This window comes from Pinus tabuliformis, chromosome 4_1, assembly GCF_031772625.1.
Source record: "Pinus tabuliformis cultivar Carrire ecotype Pingquan chromosome 4_1, CPIR1, whole genome shotgun sequence".
NCBI lineage: Eukaryota > Viridiplantae > Streptophyta > Pinopsida > Pinales > Pinaceae > Pinus > Pinus tabuliformis.
In genome coordinates, this window is record NC_142303.1 from 475,378,965 (window position 1) to 475,398,772 (window position 19,808).

The following is a 19,808-nucleotide window of genomic DNA, read 5'->3' on the forward strand; positions in this document are numbered from 1 at the left end:
ATTTAGTTATTGCAGCATCAACAACTACAATACAACCCTGAACTATGCAACGAATTCTAGGCCCAAAAACCCATCCTGTATTACATTCCTTCTCTTTTTCCTTTCTTTCTCATTTTATTTTTTTCATGTATGAGATGATATGAGAAATATATTCTTTCTCTAGTGGTATCTTCTGCTTCATATTTTAATCATGATTGAGGTCCAGGCCTAATTTCCCTTACTCGGAAATTTAGGTTTGAATATGCACATGGAACTTCTTAAATTGAATATATCTTTCACATATTATAACTGCTCTAACATGGTTATTAATAAGATTGTTCATTACTTTCATGAGTAGCTCTCTCTGAAATGATGATGATTTCATTATTTCATTGAAATCATAGCCTACTCTTTTTTCTTCCTTTTCCACACTTTAGTAGGTTTCCTTTTGTTATCTGCATTTCCTTCGTTGCTTGGTGTATTTGTAGTTGATTCCATCTTCTATTTATAGTGCTTTAGAGTGTATGGTTACTTGAAATTCTTGGCTTTGTGACCAAGATTATTGCATGCATAACATTAGTGTGGCTAATATAGAAGGAATGGTATGTGTCTTCTTGTGTTCGTATTCTTCCTTATATACATTTTTCATTCAATAGCTTTATGTCGAAATCCATTACACAAATAAAAATAACCATAGAAATGATTTCTGTACCTGTTAGATGATTGTCTTCTTTGCTTGTTTACATGAGGGAACCTTTTTGTTTGCAGCATCTTCTGCTGACTAAACTTGATTTGCTTTCTCTTACATTATACTGCCACATGTCCATGTTCATGGCAAGAAAAACATGTGATATTTTTCCCAGGAGCATGGAATCTACTTTTATATCTTCCTATTTTTTCAACTCGTTTTCTGTAGAGAATGATCTTCTTGCAGTCAACCCTTTCTTCATCTCATTCTTTGGCTTTTTATATCCTTGCTTGTTTTTGTTTCCTTCTTTAGTAATCATGGTGCTTGTCCCTTCTCCTACACATCTTTTTAGGAATGCTTCATTATCATCTTTTATGTCTTCCTTTTCTGATTTCTTTGTGGAGGCAACCTCCTCTTCTAACTGCTTACACAACCTATTATTTTCTTCTAACTTACTTCTAGCTAAACCAATCTCAGCTTCTAATCTTTCACATTGTAGGTCTGTCTCCTTGAATTTACTGCTCATCACCTCTTCTATTCTCCTAGTCTTCAAGCTAACAATTTCATCCTTGTACTCATGCTATCTCTCATCACATATATGCACCAATTTCTTCAAATCTTTGTTTTCATTCTTCAATTTTTCTATGCTAGCCAGTGATAAGTCAAGCCTAGCTTGATGTTCATATGTTTTTTCTTCATGAGATTTAGGTACATTCATACATGTAGAGGTTTTATTTAACTGAACGCTTTCCTAGTGTTTTTTCTCCTTCTTCTTTCTCTTTTCTTTCTCTACATTGCTACTTCTAACCTCTCCATGCATGAGCTACAATCTATCCCAGATTTATTTTGTAGAGGTTAAATCCATTATTGTATCAAGATCCTTTTTCTTTAGCATTCCATTGTTTTTCTCGCAAAGAGGGAGAGTCTTTGTAGTAACCATCACATACAAGCTTCAATACACTAGGACCATAAGTTGTAAGTTTTGTTTTAATCTTATCTCTCCATTCATGAAAGTTTTATGTACTAAGCATAGGTATACTTTGATAGCCTGTGACTCAACCAGATTTACCTTCAAGTTGTTAGGCTTACACCGAAAGAACTTTCTCTAATACCAATTGATGAAAACTTAACTAAACTAGGGGGGAGGGAGGGGGGTAAATCAGTTTAGTACATTCATGGACATTAATTTGATATTCTTTTACTCATTAACTGAACCATTAAATGAGCAAATTGACATATAATGACTAGCATATTTAATATGCAAACAAAAAGTAATAAGTAAACCAAAACATCACATCGACACATAATAGCAACACATATGGACACCAAATATAAGTGGAAACCCATAAAGGGAGAAAACCACGATTGTGTTATTGTTGTGATGCAAAGGTAAGATCCTACTCCTTTATTACATCTGGTTTTTTGTAGGCTCCAACCTACAAGAGGTTGCTACCTCAATTTTTTAGCAAGCGACAACATGCAAGGAAGCTCCAACTCCCATATGTTTTCTTTAGGCTACAACCCACATGAGGATCCTACCTCAACCAAGTCCAACTGGATATTTATCAAGCCACAACTTGAAAGGAGACCACAATCCCCTCATACAAAATGAAAACAATATGTTGATTTACCTAGTCATCAATTTTGCATACCTCCATCTTTATTTCTACCTCTTCTCCCCTTAAAATTTGTTTCACGTCAGCTTCGTGTGTGTCAGGTAACTCACAAACAATCAACCCTCACATTCTCCTTAACTCACTAACTAATATCTCCTCCAAAATCACATCTTCTATAAAGATAGTTTGTTGGTTGGTTTTATTCCACATGAGAATATGAAGTGAACATGCTTGACTCTTTTCCTTCTACTCATTTGTTTCCAAGCTCTTCATATTTTGAATATTAAAAAATAAATAAGTGCTCCACCACATATTATTTCAGCAATCTATAATGATTAGGTACATCAACATAATGCCAAAAGAAACATTATAACATCACAACACACGCACACAGTGCAAACATTCTCCAATGTAAACAATATGCACACAACACATGAAAGCAAAGCAAGCATATGTGTGCAACATTCACTCTCCAAATCCATTTATATGATCAAAACCATTTTTTCTTCATATCATTGTCTCAACCACCTTGAGTCTTGTCTTGTTTTTGCTATCATGGAGTTTTTTCTTTGTTGTCATTGAGTCTTGCATTTGATGTCATGGAGTCTTTCCTTTTCCTTGCATCACAAAAATGATCATGCTTTTGTCTTTCTTTTCATCTCTACAACAACATCTCTCCTGAATCATTTTCCATCACCCTTGCCCTTTTTCTTGCATATCAAACATGCCTTGTTGCAAACATTGTTCCTTTGTTGTTCTGTTGTCTTTGCTGCTCTTTTGCCATCAATCAAAATAATGCCATCATTAATATGCCTTCAACATGACAATCAATCAATGGAGCCTTGAGAGGAGTTTTATTTGTGGAACCATACCCAAATCCCAAAAGCATATTTTGACACTTTCATTAGATAGTAACTAGTAATACTATGCTTCCTTCCATCCAAGCTTTCTTTGTGAAGATAATATCTTTGCATCAATGGTATAGATATTGAAATGCATTCAAAGAGATTGAAAATTTATGGTTGATGCATAATTGATCAATGGCTAAATAAATGAATTGCTTTGGATGTGGAGGAGGTGAATCATTGTGAAGAGAGAGAAAGAGAAACATTGTGGTATGGACTGCTACACAGAGGCATACATGATTATCAAAAACCCTAATACTCGTTGTAATGTTCTCCATGTCATATTAGCGAGAAGTTATTAATATCTTGTCATTGGTGAAATCCCAACAACTTTCTTTAAAGGCCTTTTGACATGTAACTTAGGTAAAACATTAAAATGTAAAATGTAAAATTTGCATGTATTTGATATATAACCGTATTGCAACATATAATATAGATTATCTTTACAATGGCCCTTCAAGGCAATTTGTATTGCCTTCAACTCCTTTATATTACATTCAACTACTTTGTATTCTGGTCTCTCATCGTGGCGATCACATCCTTCTATTATCAACTTTATCATATGTGTTGTCCTTGGGTTGTGTTATCCTAGCTTGATATGATATCGCAACATCGCTTTTGATATATATAATCCTTGTAGCGCTGATATATAATGTTTTTTTTGCAGCAACAACGTTGGTATATCTTTTAAACACATTGTATTATTAATACATTGTCGTATAATACTTCAACACATTACATTGTGTTAATCCTTCCATGCATTATATTATAATACATTGTTGTATCATATCCTCCGTCGCACTATAATTATCCCTCAACGAATTGTGTATGATTTCCTTAATGCATTTGTTTGCATAACCTTCGCAATGCATTTGTAATATATCCTAACACAAATATATAACATAATGGTAATGCATAGCTTTCAACACATTGTAATTTAAGGTTTTCAACGCATTGTAATTTCCATGCCAACGCATGTATTCTTTGCATTATCCTTTACCATGCATTGTTTTTAAAGCTGTCATACATGGTTTATCAACGCTGCCTTCATGTATCCTTTGAACGAAGCTTTTGTAAATTATTTCAACGCACCTTAATGTTGTTTTGTATTCCCACGATGCATTGTGTTATTTACATTCCCAATGCATTGTTTGTATTGTATTTATTGCTCCTTTAATTCCAGCACATACACATTATAATATTTCACGCCTTCGAATAGTTTCTTAATTCTCCCTTTCAATGATCTTCGACGCAGTCTTCAAATGGTCTTTCAACGCTCCTTTGAATGGTCTTTCAACGCTCCTTTGAATGGTCTCTAATGTTGCTTTAAATTGCCTTCAACATTTCCTGTGCAGCGTTTATAACTTTTGCAATGTTTGATGTAACACCTTTACATCCAGTGATATGCAGCATTAAAAATATGTCCTTCACATCATTTATATATAACCTTTGTAGCTTTAGTCAAACCTTGCATGCATCGTTTCCATCACACTGTATATGTTTTCAACGCAACGTTTAAAACCTCCTAGCATGTATCCAATGTAGCAATGAATCTGCAACATGATAAGTGTATTGTTATCAAAACAATAAATTGATTAGCAAACCTAATGTAGTAACATTGTAAGAAGATTTGCACTATTGACCTACAAGGATTTTATTTGTACCTCAACTCTCGGATATGGATTTGTAAAACCATTAATACTTTAGGTTATGGCAATTAACATTCAAATTTAACTCAAGAGGATAAGAATGATTTAAATAATTAAAATATATAAGCAATGCAAGCTTCAAATGAACTAGCATGAATGTATTTAATCCCTCATTAAATGGCACAAAGGAATGTGAACAGTGAGTTCATATTGTATTGGGCATCTTTAATCTTTTTTCAAAAACTTAACTCACATATTACATTGAAACTAATTAAAAGGAATTCGTCACGTGTGAAATTTAAATAACATGAACTTTACAAATTAGTTCATAGATTCCTTTGAAACTTTCCAAGGGAGTGGCAATAGCATCGAGAATTCCTTTAGGTTTTCCCACTTCCTTTCAGGTTGAGTAGAGATTGGGGCAGATTTATCATGAAAGTTAAAGCTTAGGGTTGGCCCTTTTTGGTAGTGCCCCAATGGAATTATAAAAAGCCTCAATGGTACCAGCATATTCAAAGGATCAAGGTCTTTTTACACATTAAACTTATGAAACCATACCACATTCAAGAGATAACTTACTAGAAGATCAACATGGTAGCATAACGTGTGAGCATTGGGGTTGAATATGTTTGCATAACAAATCACTCCTTAACTTGACAATCAAATAGACAATGAGTGAATATATTAATTGAAACCCAAAAAAATGCAAGAAACCACTTTTAAAATGTTTATAGTATGGGTGTGAAAATCCATGTCATTAAAAGATTCATTGATCATGAGACAAGTGGTTTTCATCACATTATGGTAAGTTAAATACTAATGAAGCAAGAAAAGCAGTTTAATTACATGAAGGCGTGCATCAAATCATAGGTCCATTGTTTGCTAAGCTTCATGAAAATGAACATGAAGGTTATTAATTATGGTGGGACCCTTTACTACATCTGGTGTTTTTTCTTTAAAGTATTATGCATTAAGAACTAGAGCGCAAAGGGGAAGAAGTGGGGAATGTATCCTCAACCCAATGTCTTTCTTGGAATAGGTAGTTCAATGCAACATGTGTATTTGAAGATTGAAACTGAAATGCATAAAATAAAACATTCAATCACTGAAAATGCATGATATGTGGTGCAATTTTAACCATGATGATGCTCATAAATGCTCAAACTTTGAACATGCAGGTCAGAGAATAATAACCAAGGTACGGTATGGCCAACAACACAAAATGCATGCTTATAGTTTGCAATGCATATCATGGGAATATGAAGCTTGAGAATGCATCATGAAATCAATAAATTCACAAAACCTAATGCATTGAAAAGAACATAAACCAAGATGAATCAAGGCATATATATGCAATATGTCTCATGAAAACATTAGCAACCATAACTTTCCAAGATAGTTGGATCATCTAAGAGCTTGATCAATTCAAAACATAAGCACACATGTTAAACCTTGGAAAATAGAGGGGGGCCCAAAATTTAGGTAATTTTGGGTGGTGTTGTAGCAGATACAACAAATGGCGAACCACTAGTAGAATCTAGCATCTCTGCCTTAGTCCCTTCAATAGATTGAGCCTTAAAATAAATGCAAGTATTGAATTAAATACAATGGGTACCATTTGAGATACTTGACCATTTATAAATATGTCATTCATCTATCTCCATAACTAGGTCCTATTAGTCTTTAAACACTACATCAAGAGATCACATATGTTAGTCTTCAACAATGATATAGAGAACACGATAAAGGGTTTATATTGTTTAGAATTTTGAAATGAGTTTCTGGTGTTGATCCATGACCACTAAGTGTCCATAGCCTCGATGGAGTCACTTGAGAAATCAAAAACATTTTCAATGCCATTGAGCATCCATAGTCCTAGTGAAGCTGCTTCTATCACCTTTTTGTGCAGGAAGCCTTCCTCTTTCCTTTACCCTTTATTTACTTAGTTTTCTTTTACACGCACTTTGTCATAATTAATTAGGGAGTTCATTGCGCCAAAGGGGAAGAGGGATCTCGACTTATTTTATAGGCAAGATAGGTTGTTTCTTGTTTGAAAAGAAACTAAAATATTTCCTGTCTTAGGTTTTCCCTCATTTCATTCTTCCACACCACATATCCTACTAGCAAGTGGACAATGAAAACACACAAGTCAAAATTGTTCAGGACCAGGCCAGAAACAAACTTCAAGTTATAGATATAGGCCTTAGAAACTAATTAGAGTTCCCCACGAGTATCAAATCATATTTTCCTTGTTAAAAGATCATACTCATATATAGATAACATGGACAAGGTTTTGATACTAGGGTCTACAAGAGGCTACCTCTTGGAATGACCACCACAAACAACACACAATCATTGGTCTTAGATATCAACACTATGGACAAGGTAAGTAAGGGAAGATAATGGAAGCTCCTTAGGACAACATTTATGTACAAACTTTCAAAGAACATGTCAAGAACAAGGCTCAAATGATAAGCAAATGCATAATGCAAGGAAATGAATGTTGGATGAAATGAGGTCAGCAATCCAAAGGGGACAAGGCTACATGCAATGCTAGGGTATGAGAATGTTGAATGCAAAATAAAGGCATGATGCAGGAAAATGGAAATACCATGAAAGGAAATTATGTTGAATACATAATGCAATGAAACTGTCAAAGCTACATTAAATTGTTGACGATGTAGGATGTCTCGCCAACAGCTTGTTAGACCTCACATTGTTTGGGATAGGAGCCCCATCTAGTATGTAGGCTTGATTGCCATCATGTTGGTTTTGCTCCTAGTTGTGAAATGAGGAGATGTTAGAGCGAGGAAAAGAATGAAATGCCTAGACAATGAGACAAAGTCAACCCAAGATTGAAAAACTACAAAAATAGGTACAAGAAAGTAACAACAACAATGAGAATAAGTATCCCATGAGAAAGATCAGTGATCCAAAATCGTATCAGGAATACATGAACAAGAACATGCCATAGGTTAACTTCAAATTAGTTCACAATAATTCATCGATATGGCGTGGAATAAGTAAGATCATATTCAAAATCAGACACACATGCAACAACTACTAATTAGTCCATAATATAGTGAAAATACTAGACGACCAATACAACCACTATGACTAAGCATGGGAATCAATGCCATAAATGGAAAACTTCTTATTAATGTTGTTTCAAATACAAGTACATGTCCTGCAATTCATCAGAGCCCTAAAGTGGAACATGTGATGCTCATACCATTATACAATGCAAAACACTAGCCTCACCACAACTCACTCTACTAGCTGCCAAGAATTGAGTGCCTCTAGCTCTTTAAGCACAAATCAACTATCTATTGTTGGTACTAGCTCATGTGCTAAAAGTCCTTTACAAACTAGGCATGAGGGTATATTAATATAGGTGAGGTGACTATTCACCTATTGTTATCATTCACCTACCTGTTGGCATTATGGTACAGGTGTTGTCCTTGATGGAAACTCACAATGATGTATGATAGTACGACAGGTCAATTTAGAGGTAACAACAAAGGACTATAGAACAGAATCAAACAATTGAAGAAAAATAATGTTTTAAGTTGTATACGTTGGTTCACCTAGTCCAAATAGCGTATACAAGTGGTTTCACATAACAAAAGGCACGTATACGTATGCACACACTTTCTCAAAAGTAAAAGTGCATATGGAATGAAAAATTAAGGTTAAAGAATACCAAGGGTCAATACTATGGTATTAGCCCACAATATTGAGCGAAGTAATGGTTACTTGATCCCGTCTAAGAATACCACAGGTTCTAAGTGTTGTTTTGGTCCGAGGTATTGAAAAATTCTCTAAGTATATAAGGAGGAGAAGATCAAAGGGCTATGTGTGTAAGTAATGAATATCATATGAAGAGTTAGATCAAAATTAAATATGCATGTTATGGGTTTTTGATGCTTTACATGATCTGAACTAAGTATGCACCTGAGTGTGTGAGGATGGATAAGATCTAATGATGGATCATGATCATAAGACCTGACATGACTTATCATTATGTAATGGATAGTCTAGATTTGATTGCTAATGCATGTTTATCCTTTATATGCTATGATCTGGGTATATCTGAAATCTGGAATAGCTGCGAAGTTATAAGTTATTATCTGCAGATCTATACATTGGTTCACCTTGGTGAAGGATACACGCTAGGTCGCCTTGGTGAAGGCGCGTATACATGCTGGTTCGAAACTTCTAAGTAGCGTATACATTCTAACATATGATTTTTGAAGTTGCAGTTGGTTCTGGTTGTTGATGCAGATTTCTTAGGTCAGCTCTGTGTTCTGGTGACAATGATCTGATTGTTCAGATTGATTGATTGTGATTTGCTTCAGTGTTGATGGGTTTCAGTGATTGGTTGTATTGCAGTGATGATTGATTTTGAGCTTCAATGTTACTGATGGGTCCAGTATGAAAATTTGAGGAAACATGGCCTACAAATTGTGTTGTTGTGTACCAGGAGTACCTAGTCTAAAAATTTATGAAACGTGGTCCCCAGAGGAAGAGTGAAGGTAGTAGCCTTCTATAGGTCAGCGCCTACGTATTGGTAAACATATCCATCAGTACAAGACCTAGGGGGTTGGAGCTCCCTTCCAGTAGTAGTTGGAGAGTGAGTGAAGGTTGTAGCCTTCTGTAGGTCGATGCCTCATAAACATATCAGCTAGTACAAGAGCCAAGGGGTTGTAGTTCCCTTCCAGTAGAAGCTGGAGAATGAGAGAAGGTTGTAGCCTTCTGCAAGTAGATGCCTACGTACTGGTATGAGTCTGCACTAGTACAAGATTGTAAACAACTTATTCTTTATATTAAAAAAAGACAGAGACAACAATAGTAGGTGGTTTTTCTCCCGCATTGGGTTTCCACCTTAAATCTTGGTGTTCATGTGTGTTGCTTATGTGTGATGGTTTATTCTGTTATTGCTGCACCTGGTTACTGTTTATCTAATGGTTAATAAAGTACTAATGCATTGGCTGAAGACAAACATATGATGGATTAACTGAATTATAAGTTCACTGGATATACGCTAGTTATCTTAAGAACAATCGTGTGCACACGCAAGTTTGATTCAATAAAGTCGCATATAGAAATATGAATATGAAATGGAAAAGTTATTGATGATTTGTAAATACTGATTCACCCCCCCCCCCCCCCCCCCCAGTATTTTTCCCAACAATTGGTATCAGAGCAGGTCCTTTGGCAGAAGCTTGATCGCTCGAAGGATATCCATCAAGACAATGGGAAAGAAGCAAAAGAAGAAAGCAACTCAAAAGAAGAAGAAACTCAAAGAAACAGTGACAATGGTGGAAGCAAATATTCGGATTCAGAATCCCTTTCTCTATTATAATGAAGATAATGAATGTGTGAGAAATCTAATGAAGGCAGAAGTTAAAAGGCTCACAGATAAAGTTAGAAATCAACCAGATATGTTTGATAAAAGGGAATGTTCCAACAAGGAAGAGATTACCATGTTAAAAACTCAATTGGAGGAAGGAAACAAAATAGGGAAGAAGGACAAGGAAAAGGAAGATCAATGTCAAAGGTTGCAGGATGAAGTTACATCATTGAGAAATGAAGTGAATGAAAAGGATACGACAACCAAGGAACTAAATAAAGAACCAAATATTGTGAAGGTCTTGAAGCTGAGGTTTTCTCTCTAAAAGAAGATCTTAAAAATTCAAATAAGCAAAATGAATAGCTACTTCAAGCATATGAAGAACAAGAAAATGAGGTTCTCAAATGTAGACAACAAGTGGAAGAAATAAGAAAAGTTGAAGAAATCATGAAGAAGAATAATCTCAAAAAGGAAGAGCAATATCAGGTTCAGGTAAATATCCTAAAAGGTAAATTAGAAGAAAAGGAAAAACATTTACAATTTCAAGATAGTACTAAGATTCTGGATAATGTTCTTAGTAGTCAAAAGCATCTTGCCATCAAACCTAGTCTTGGTTTTCATGAAATTGTTAAAGGTCAATCTATCTCACAAACTGAGGCAAGGAATTCTAATGCAAAATCTAAAATTCTCAACAAGGAGATAAGAGGTCAACCCCATCAACAACCAAGGAAAGAAAGTCTTCAAAGAAAATCATTTACTCCTAACTATGGAAGTGATAATCGGTTCTTTCCTCTAATGAATAATGTTGAATTTCATATCTATCATAACTTTGGACATGTTGCAGCTAGATGCAGAAGTAGAATGGTTCAAGCTAATAACCATCTCACAGAAAGATCGTCAGCTTCCAGGTTCTTTAAGGGATATTGTTTTTCTTGCAATATGTTTGGTCACAAAGCCATTAATTGCTATAGAAAGAATATGAAACGTATAAGATGATATGCTTATAACAAGTTTGGACATATAGAAAAAGAATGTAGGAACAAATCTATGGATCACCGCATACAATATGGTAAGCAATCAAATAAGCATATTTATATCTGAAAATCTGAAAAAGATGAATCCACCAAGAATCAAGAAAAGGAAGATCAGATAAGGTGTGATCTGATAAAGAACCATCATGGCAATGATGTTCTAGCTCAGTGTGCAGTCAGAAAAGACTCAAAGGAAGATGAAGGTGTGAAATTTCAGTATTTCACTTCACATACACGGTTATTATGAATACAGGTTGCGTATATATGCGAGTTCGAAACTACACAGTCGCGTATATGTTGGTTTGATGAAGAAGTAATGGGACAAACTCAAGAAAAGGAGTCTGATAAGGTTCAGTCAATTATCAATCGTGTTTTCCATTCTGATTGATGATGATTACAGTTTGTTGATGATACGTAGAAGTGATTTTGGCTCTCATAAGTTGTTAATGACTTGATGAATAACTGGTTGGTGATGATGCCCTCATGATTCTTACTGACAAATGCAATGATCAAATCTCACAGTGAACAGTTGGCACAGGTTCAGAGGGAGCATATGATATGCTTCTAATAATGCATTGCTGGCATTATGTTTGCTTTAGAAGACCTTGGTACATAATGATGCTTATGTTGTTGAAATGATACTATGTTGCAGGCATAGGTGGCCTATGATGAATTCTTAGATGATACTTATATTTCTTGAGTGACATAGTTGTTTTGATTCAAATGACTCTTTTGATGATGGACATATACAGGTTTTTATTCTTGATGTTGTTAACAGATGCTTATGGTGCAGATCATATATGATGTATGATATTTGTTGATAACTATCATGGTCTTTTCTAATTCCTTGGTCTTTGATGTCATGAATATCATTTGATGTAAAGGTCATGTAAAGACCTATGATGGAATTTGTAACCCCACTATGCATTGGAAGGATGATGTAATAATTTCAATTTGTCAGTCATGTATGAACATTTGGTATATCCCCACGTGGTTGGGTGATTGATGTATGTATGAGTCATTGGTGATAGGAAGGTCATAGTCGCATAGTTGAGTTATAGAGTCATGTTATTCTTTCAAAAAATATCTCTGCAGACTCTGCATGTGCTCAGGAGGAGCATGGACAGCAAAGTGCATCTCAAAGGGGGAGAATATATTGGTTCGTTCTTTTCCCTTGATGACAAAGGGGGAGAGTATCTTGGTGTTTTTTTATATATCTAACATGTTCTATAGCTTGTCATAATAAACACCAATATGGTTGTCATCAAGTCCAAATGGGGAGACTGCTGGCATTATGGTATAGGTGTTGTTCTTGATGGCAACTCACAATGATGTATGACAGTACAACAGGTCAATTCCAAGGTAACAACAAAGGACTACAGATCAGAATCAAGCAATTGAAGAAAAAAATGTTTTAAGTTGTATACGTTGGTTCACCTAGTCTAAATAGTGTATACAAGCGGGTTCATATAACAAAAGGCGTGTATACGTATGCACGCACTTTTTCATAAGGAAAAGTGCATATGGAATGAAGAATTAAGGTTAAAGAATACCAAGGGTCAATACCATGGTATTAGCCCACAATATTGAGCGGGGTAATGGTTACTTGATCCCATCTAAGAATGACACAGGTTCTAAGTGTTTTTTTGGTCCAAGGTATTGAAAAAGGCTCTAAGTATATAAAGAGGAGAAGATCAAAGGGCTAAGTGTGCAAGTAATGAATATGTTATGAAGAGTTAGATAAAAATTAAATATGCATGTAATGTGTTTTTTATGCTTTACTTGATCTTAACTATTTACCTGAGTGTTTGACGATGGATGAGATCTAATGATGGATCAGGATCATAAGACCTGAAATGACTTATCATTATGTAATGGATAGTCTAGATTTGATTGCTAACACATGTTTATCCTTTATATGTTATGATATGGGTATATCTGAAGTCTAGAATAGTTGCGAAGTTATAATTTATTATCTGCAGATCTATACGCTGGTTCACCTTGGTGAAGCTTGGTGAAGGCACGTATACACGCTGGTTCGGCACTTCTAAGTAGCGTATACATTCTGACATATGATTTTTGAAGTTGCAGTTGGTTCTGGTTGTTGATGCAGAGTTTTGGGTTCAGATTTGTGTTCTGGTGACAGTGATCTGATTGTTTAGATTGATTTATTGTGATTTGCTTTAGTTTTGATGGGTTTTAGTGATTGGTTGTATTGTAGTGGTGATTGAATTTGAGCTTCAATGTTACTAATGGGTCTAGTATGAAAATTTGATGAAACGTGGCCTACAAATTGTGTTGTTGTGTACCAAGAGTATCTAGTCTAAAAAATTATGAAACGTGGTTCCCGGAGGAAGAGTGAAGGTAGTATCCTTCCATAGGTTGGCACCTACGTATTGGTAAACATATCTTCCAGTACAAGAGCTAGAGGGTTGGATCTCCCTTCCAGTAGCAGCTGGAGAATGAGTGAAGTTTGCAGCCTTATGTAGTGCGGCGCCTACATATTTGTAAACATATTAGCCAGTAAAAGAGCCAGGGGGTTGTATGCTGGGTTGTGTTATATTATTTCCACGACTAGCCCATGTAGTTAACTGGGGGGTGAGAAGGGGGGTGGAGCCCCCCCTTCGTTGCGCCGATTACGTAGCAGGGGGAGTCATAGGGGGTTTGAGGGGTGCAGGTAACCCCACTCTATGGGGTCTGGGGCAGCGCCCCAGAAAATTTTGGTTTTGGACCCTATGTTAGGTTGGGCAGACCTACCTATGGTTGTGTGCATGATTTTCGCACATGGTTTTGGACGCGATGGTTTTCAGTCCATGGTATTGGATGCTTCGGCATGTATAAATATGTATTGTAACATTGAAAGGAATATAATTAAAAATCAAGCTGGTAGTTCCGGTTTTGGGATCCAGGGAAATCTCTGTGTATATGTGTTTTATGTGTTATGTTCTCTCATTGTTTATTTTCTGTGTTTTAGAATTCGTATGCAAGTAATTTCTATACGGGGTTAAAACCTACATTTGGTATTAGAGTTGTTTTGGCTTCAAGGGGATGCCTTTGTTGTTGAGGGGTTTCGCTCAGGCCTGTGGTAGACCCTGTTCAGTGGGAGATCTGCGAGATCAATTCTGGTGGTGAAAGAAGATTTCGAGCAGTGGAAAGATATAGATTGAGAAATTTAATGGTCAAAGTTTTGAGTTGTGGAAACTCAAGATGGAGGATCTATTGGTGGATAAAGATTAGTGGATCGCAGTAGATCCAAGTACTAAACCAACAAGAGTGTCCGATGAAGAATGGAAAAAGTTGGATCGGAAGGCAAAGAGCACAATACGATTATGTGTCTCAGATTCAGTATTGTTGAATGTATCAGGGGAAGCTATAGCGAAGGCTTTGTGGGACAAGTTAGGGACTTTGTACCAACCTAAGTCTCTGGTGAATAAACTGTTCCTACGGAAAAAGTTGTATAAGCTAAGGATGAAAGATGGAGACTCAGTGACAGAGCATCTGAATGCGTTTAATACTGTGGTAAGTGAGTTATCGTCTATTGATATCAAAATTTCAGATGAAGATAAGTGCATTAGTTTGTTGTGTTCTCTACCAGATTCGTGGGATAGTCTGGTTATTACAATAGGTAGTAATGCAACTGCCTTGCAGTTTGATGAAAAAGTCTCATCCTTGTTGACAGAGGAGATGAGACAAAAAAATATGGAGAGCCAGAATGGTGATGCCTTGTCTGTATGAGGACAGTCCGAGAATAGAAACAAAAATAATTCATCGAGTGGGAGATCTAAATCTCCAGGAAAACCTGTAAAGGTGGTGTGCTGGAAATGCAGAAAGGAAGGGCACTACAAAAGGGACTGTAAATCTAAACCTCCTGACAAAGGAAAGGTATCTGATGATGCTCCTTCTACAGAGGCAAAAACCACCTCAGATGAAGGTGGGGATGTGTACTTGGCTTCTTCAAGTACACATGTAGATCATGAGGCATGGTTGATTGACTCAGGTGCATCCTTTCACTTCATACCCATAGAGAGTAGTTCTGCGAGTATGAGAAATACAATAGTGGTGATGTCTTCTTAGGGGATGATAGGAAGGCTAAAATCATTGGTTGCGGAAAATTAAAGTTGAAGTTGCAAGGTGGAAGGGTTAGAACACTTCCGAGGGCTCTACATATTCCTGCATTGGCCAGAAATCTGATTTCTGTAAGCAAGCTAGATGATGTAGGTGTAAAAACAGTGTTTGAGAAGGATACCTGCAAGATGGTTCGGGGAGCACTAGTATTGATGCAGGGAGTTCGGATTGGAACTTTGTACAAGCTGCAAGGTAGCACTGTTGTTGATGGGTGCAACAGTTCTGTGGTTCGTGAAAGTGGAGTAGAAAATCTAGTGGTCTCTGGAGAGAAGACCATGCTATGTCATCAAAGGCTTGGACATATTGGAGAGGAGGGCTTTCGAATACTTCATGGTAAAGGTATGGTAGAAGGTATGAGTAATAACTCTCTGGATTTTGATTTCTGTGAAAATTGTGTATATGGGAAGCAGAATCGGGTGAGTTTCCCCTCTGGTAGTAAGAGGGCGAAACAGATATTAGAGCTTGTGCACAGTGATGTGTTTGGATCTATGAAGGTTCCATCACTGGGTAAGTCTATGTACAATGTATCATTTATATATGACTTCTCAAGGAATACATGGATATATTTCCTTAAGAAGAAATCTGAAGTCTTTGACAGGTTTAAAGAATTTAAGGCTCTGGTGGAAAACCAGACAGAGAAGAAGATAAAGGTGTTGAGGAAAGATAATGGTGGAGAGTTTTGCAGTAAGGAATTTGAAGAATTCTGTAAGAAGTGTGGTATAGCACGGCAGAAGACAACTCCATATACACCTCAACGAAATGGAGTTGTAGAAAGAATGAACAAGACATTGATGAAAAGGGCAAGAAGCATGCTAAGTGGTGCCGGGTTAGGACAGGAATTCTGGGCAGAGGCGGTGGAGACAGCATGTTACCTGGTCAACAGATCACCTTCATCAGCGTTGGAGGATAAGACTCCACAAGAGGTATGGACTGGTAAGAAACCCTCTCATTCACATCTGAGGGTATTTGGATGTGATGCATATGTACATGTTCCAAAGGAGAAACGAACCAAGTTGGATAATAAATCTGAAAAGTGCATCTTTATTGGGTATAAGGATGGTTTAAAGGGTTATAAGCTTTGGAACCCAGTATCAAGGAAGGTTGTGTACAGGTGAGATGTGGTGTTCAGAGAGGTGAAAGATGTTATTAAACATGAAGTCCAACGAAAGGAACCTGAGAAGATAGAGTTTGAGCTAGAGGAGGAAGAATCAGACTCTACAGTAGAGGAGGAATCAGAAGATGAAGAGCCACAAACTCCTGGTGTGAGAATATCAGTTCGAGAAAGAAGGTAACCAGAAAGGTATAGTCCATCTGCTTTTTGTTCAAATTTTGCTTTATATATTACTGATGATGATCCCAGAACTGTGAAGGAAGCAGTAGATTCAGAGGATGGAAAACTCTGGAAAGAGGCCATGGTTGATGAAATGGCATCTTTGCACAAAAATGAGGCTTGGGATCTGGTGGAGTTGTCAGCTGGAAGGAAACCCATTGGCAGCAAATGAGTGTTCAAGAAGAAGACAAATGCAAAAGGAAAGGTGGAGAAATATAAAGCTCGGTTGGTAGCAAAAGCTTATTCCCAGGTGCCAGGAATTGATTTTGGTGATATCTTTTCTCCTGTTGCCAAGGTAACTTCTATTAGATTACTTTTATCTGTTGTTGTTGCTTTTGATTTTGAGGTAGAATAGATGGATGTGAAGACAACATTTCTTCACGGGGATCTGGAAGAGGAGATCTACATGAAGCAACCTGAAGGCTTTGCGGTGAAGGGTAAGAAAGAACTGGTATGCAAGTTAAAGAAGTCCCTGAATGGGTTAAAACAGTGACCAAGGATGTGGTATCAGAAATTTGATACATTTATACGGGGACTTGGCTTCACCAGAATCAAAGCAGATCACTGTGTGTATTTTAAATTAATTGGTGACCGTGTTATTTATTGGTCTTGTATGTGGATGATATGTTGCTAGTTCGAAATGACAAAGAAATTATCTAGGATTTGAAGACCCATTTGTCCTCCAAATTCGACATGAAAGATCTTGGTGCTGCAAACTATATTTTGGGCATGGAAATTAAAAGAGATCGAACAAAGAGGAAGCTCCGGTTAAACCAGAGGAAGTATGTCGAGACAATATTGCACAAGTTTAATATGCAGGATAGTAAACTGGTGAACGTTCCTATTCCTATAGATGTAAAGTTATCTACTAAACAATGTCCCAAGACACAAGAAGAGGAAGAGGGCATGTCCCATGTTCCATATGCAAGTGCAGTCGGTAGCCTGATGTATGCGATGGTCTGTACGAGACCAGACATTGCACATGCAGTGGGAGTATTGAGCAGGTTTATGTCAAAACCAGGGAAGGAGCACTGGACAATAGTGAAGCGGGTTTTTAGGTATTTGCGTGGCACTACTGATTATGGTTTGTGCTACCAAGGAAGACCAGGATTGGACAGAGTGTTGGATATTCGTGGCTTTGTGGGTATGTGTTTAACCTATTTGGAGGTGCAGTCAGTTGAATGAGTAAGAAACAATCTGTAGTGGCACTATCAACTACAAAGGTGGAATACATGGCAGCCACTCATGCAAGCAAGGAAGCAGTTTGGTTGCAGAGATTGTGTCCAAATATGTGGTTAGTACAGGGAGCTATAAGGATAGACTGTGACAGCCAAAGTGCAATTTTCTTGGCAAAGAACCCTGCATATCATTCAAAGACAAAGCACATTGATGTTCAATATCACTTTGTGAGGGATATGATAGAAGACAAAAAGGTGTTGTTGGTAAAGGTAGACACTTTGAAGAATACTACAGATGGATTGAAAAAATCTGTGAGCTCTGAGAAGTTCTCTTGGTGTAGAGAAACAATGGGCGTTGCAGGGCTGGATAAATGACTAAGCTCTCTTGTGGCCCCCTGTGGAAAGAAACAAGTGGGAGAATGTTGGGTTGTGTTATATTCTTTCCACGACTAGCCCACGTAGTTAACCGGGGGGTTAGAAGGGGGGTGGAGCCCCCCCTTCGTTGCGTCGATTGCGTAGCGGGGGGAGTCATAGGGGGTTTGAGGGGTGCAGATAACCCCACTCTATGGGGTCTGGGGCAGCACCCCGGAAAATTTTGGTTTTGGACCCTATGTTAGGTTGGGCGGACCTACCTATGGTTGTGTGCATGATTTTCGCACATGGTTTTGGACGCGATGGTTTTCGGTCCATGGTATTGGATGCTTCGGCATGTATAAATATGTATTGTAACATTGAAAGGAATATAATGAAAAATCAAGCTGGTAGTCTTGGTTTTGGGATCCAGGGGAAAATCTCTGTGTATATGTGTTTTATGTGTTATGCTCTCGCATTGTTTATTTTCTGTGCTTTAGAATTCATATGCAGGTAATTTCTGTACAGGGTTAAAACCTACATTATATCTCCTTTCTAGTAGAATCTAGAGAACGAGAGAAGGTTGTATCCTTCTACAGGTAGATGCCTGCGTACTAGTATGAGTCTGCACCAGTACAAGATTGTAAACAACTTATTCTTTATATTAAAAAGAAGACAAAGACAACAACAACAGGTGGTTTTTCTACCGCATTGGGTTTCCACCTTCAATCTTGGTGTTCATGTATGTTGATTATGTGTGATGGTTTATTCTGTAATTGCTACACTTGGTTATTGTTTATCTAGTGGTTAATAAAGTACTATTGCATTGGCTGAAGACAAACTTATGATAGATTAATTGAATTAAAAGTTCACTGGATATACGCTAGTTATCTTAAGAACAGTTGTGTGCACGCGCGGGTTTGATTCAGTAAAGTCGCGTATAGAAATCTGAATATGAAATGGAAAAGTTATTGATGATTTGTAAATTCTAATTCACCCCCCCCCCCCCAGTATTTTTCCCAAGAATTGGTATCAGAGCAGGTCCTTTGGCAAAAGATTGATCGCTTGAAGGAGATCTGTCAAGACAATGGGAAAGAAGCAAAAGAAGAAAGAAACTCAAAAGAAGAAGACAACTCAAAGACACAGTGGCAGTGGTGGAAGCAAATATTCAGATTCAGAATCACCTCAGAATGAAGATGAACAAGCAAAAGAATTACCAGGTGCTGAGTCTTTGTCCTCTGGTGATCCCTTTCTCTGTTATATTGAAGATAGTGAATGTGTGAGAAATCTAATGAAGGCAGAAGTTAAAAGGCTCACAGATAAAGTTAGAAATCAACAAGATCTCTTTGATAAAAGGGAATGTTCCTACAAGGAAGAGATTACCATGTTAAAAACTCATTTGGAGGAAGGAAACAAATTAGGGAAGAAGGATTCCCCCCGATCGGGGTGATGGAGGAAGTAAAGGGTCATAATTGCGTTGTCAGAGGTAGGAAGGGGCAAGGATGGCCTGTTGCAGCGTGCATGAGGGTAAGATGGTATGTGGAGAAGTATCGTCGAGGGATTAGGAGAAGTGGGATATGGAGTGTCAGTGCGAAGAGAGGTG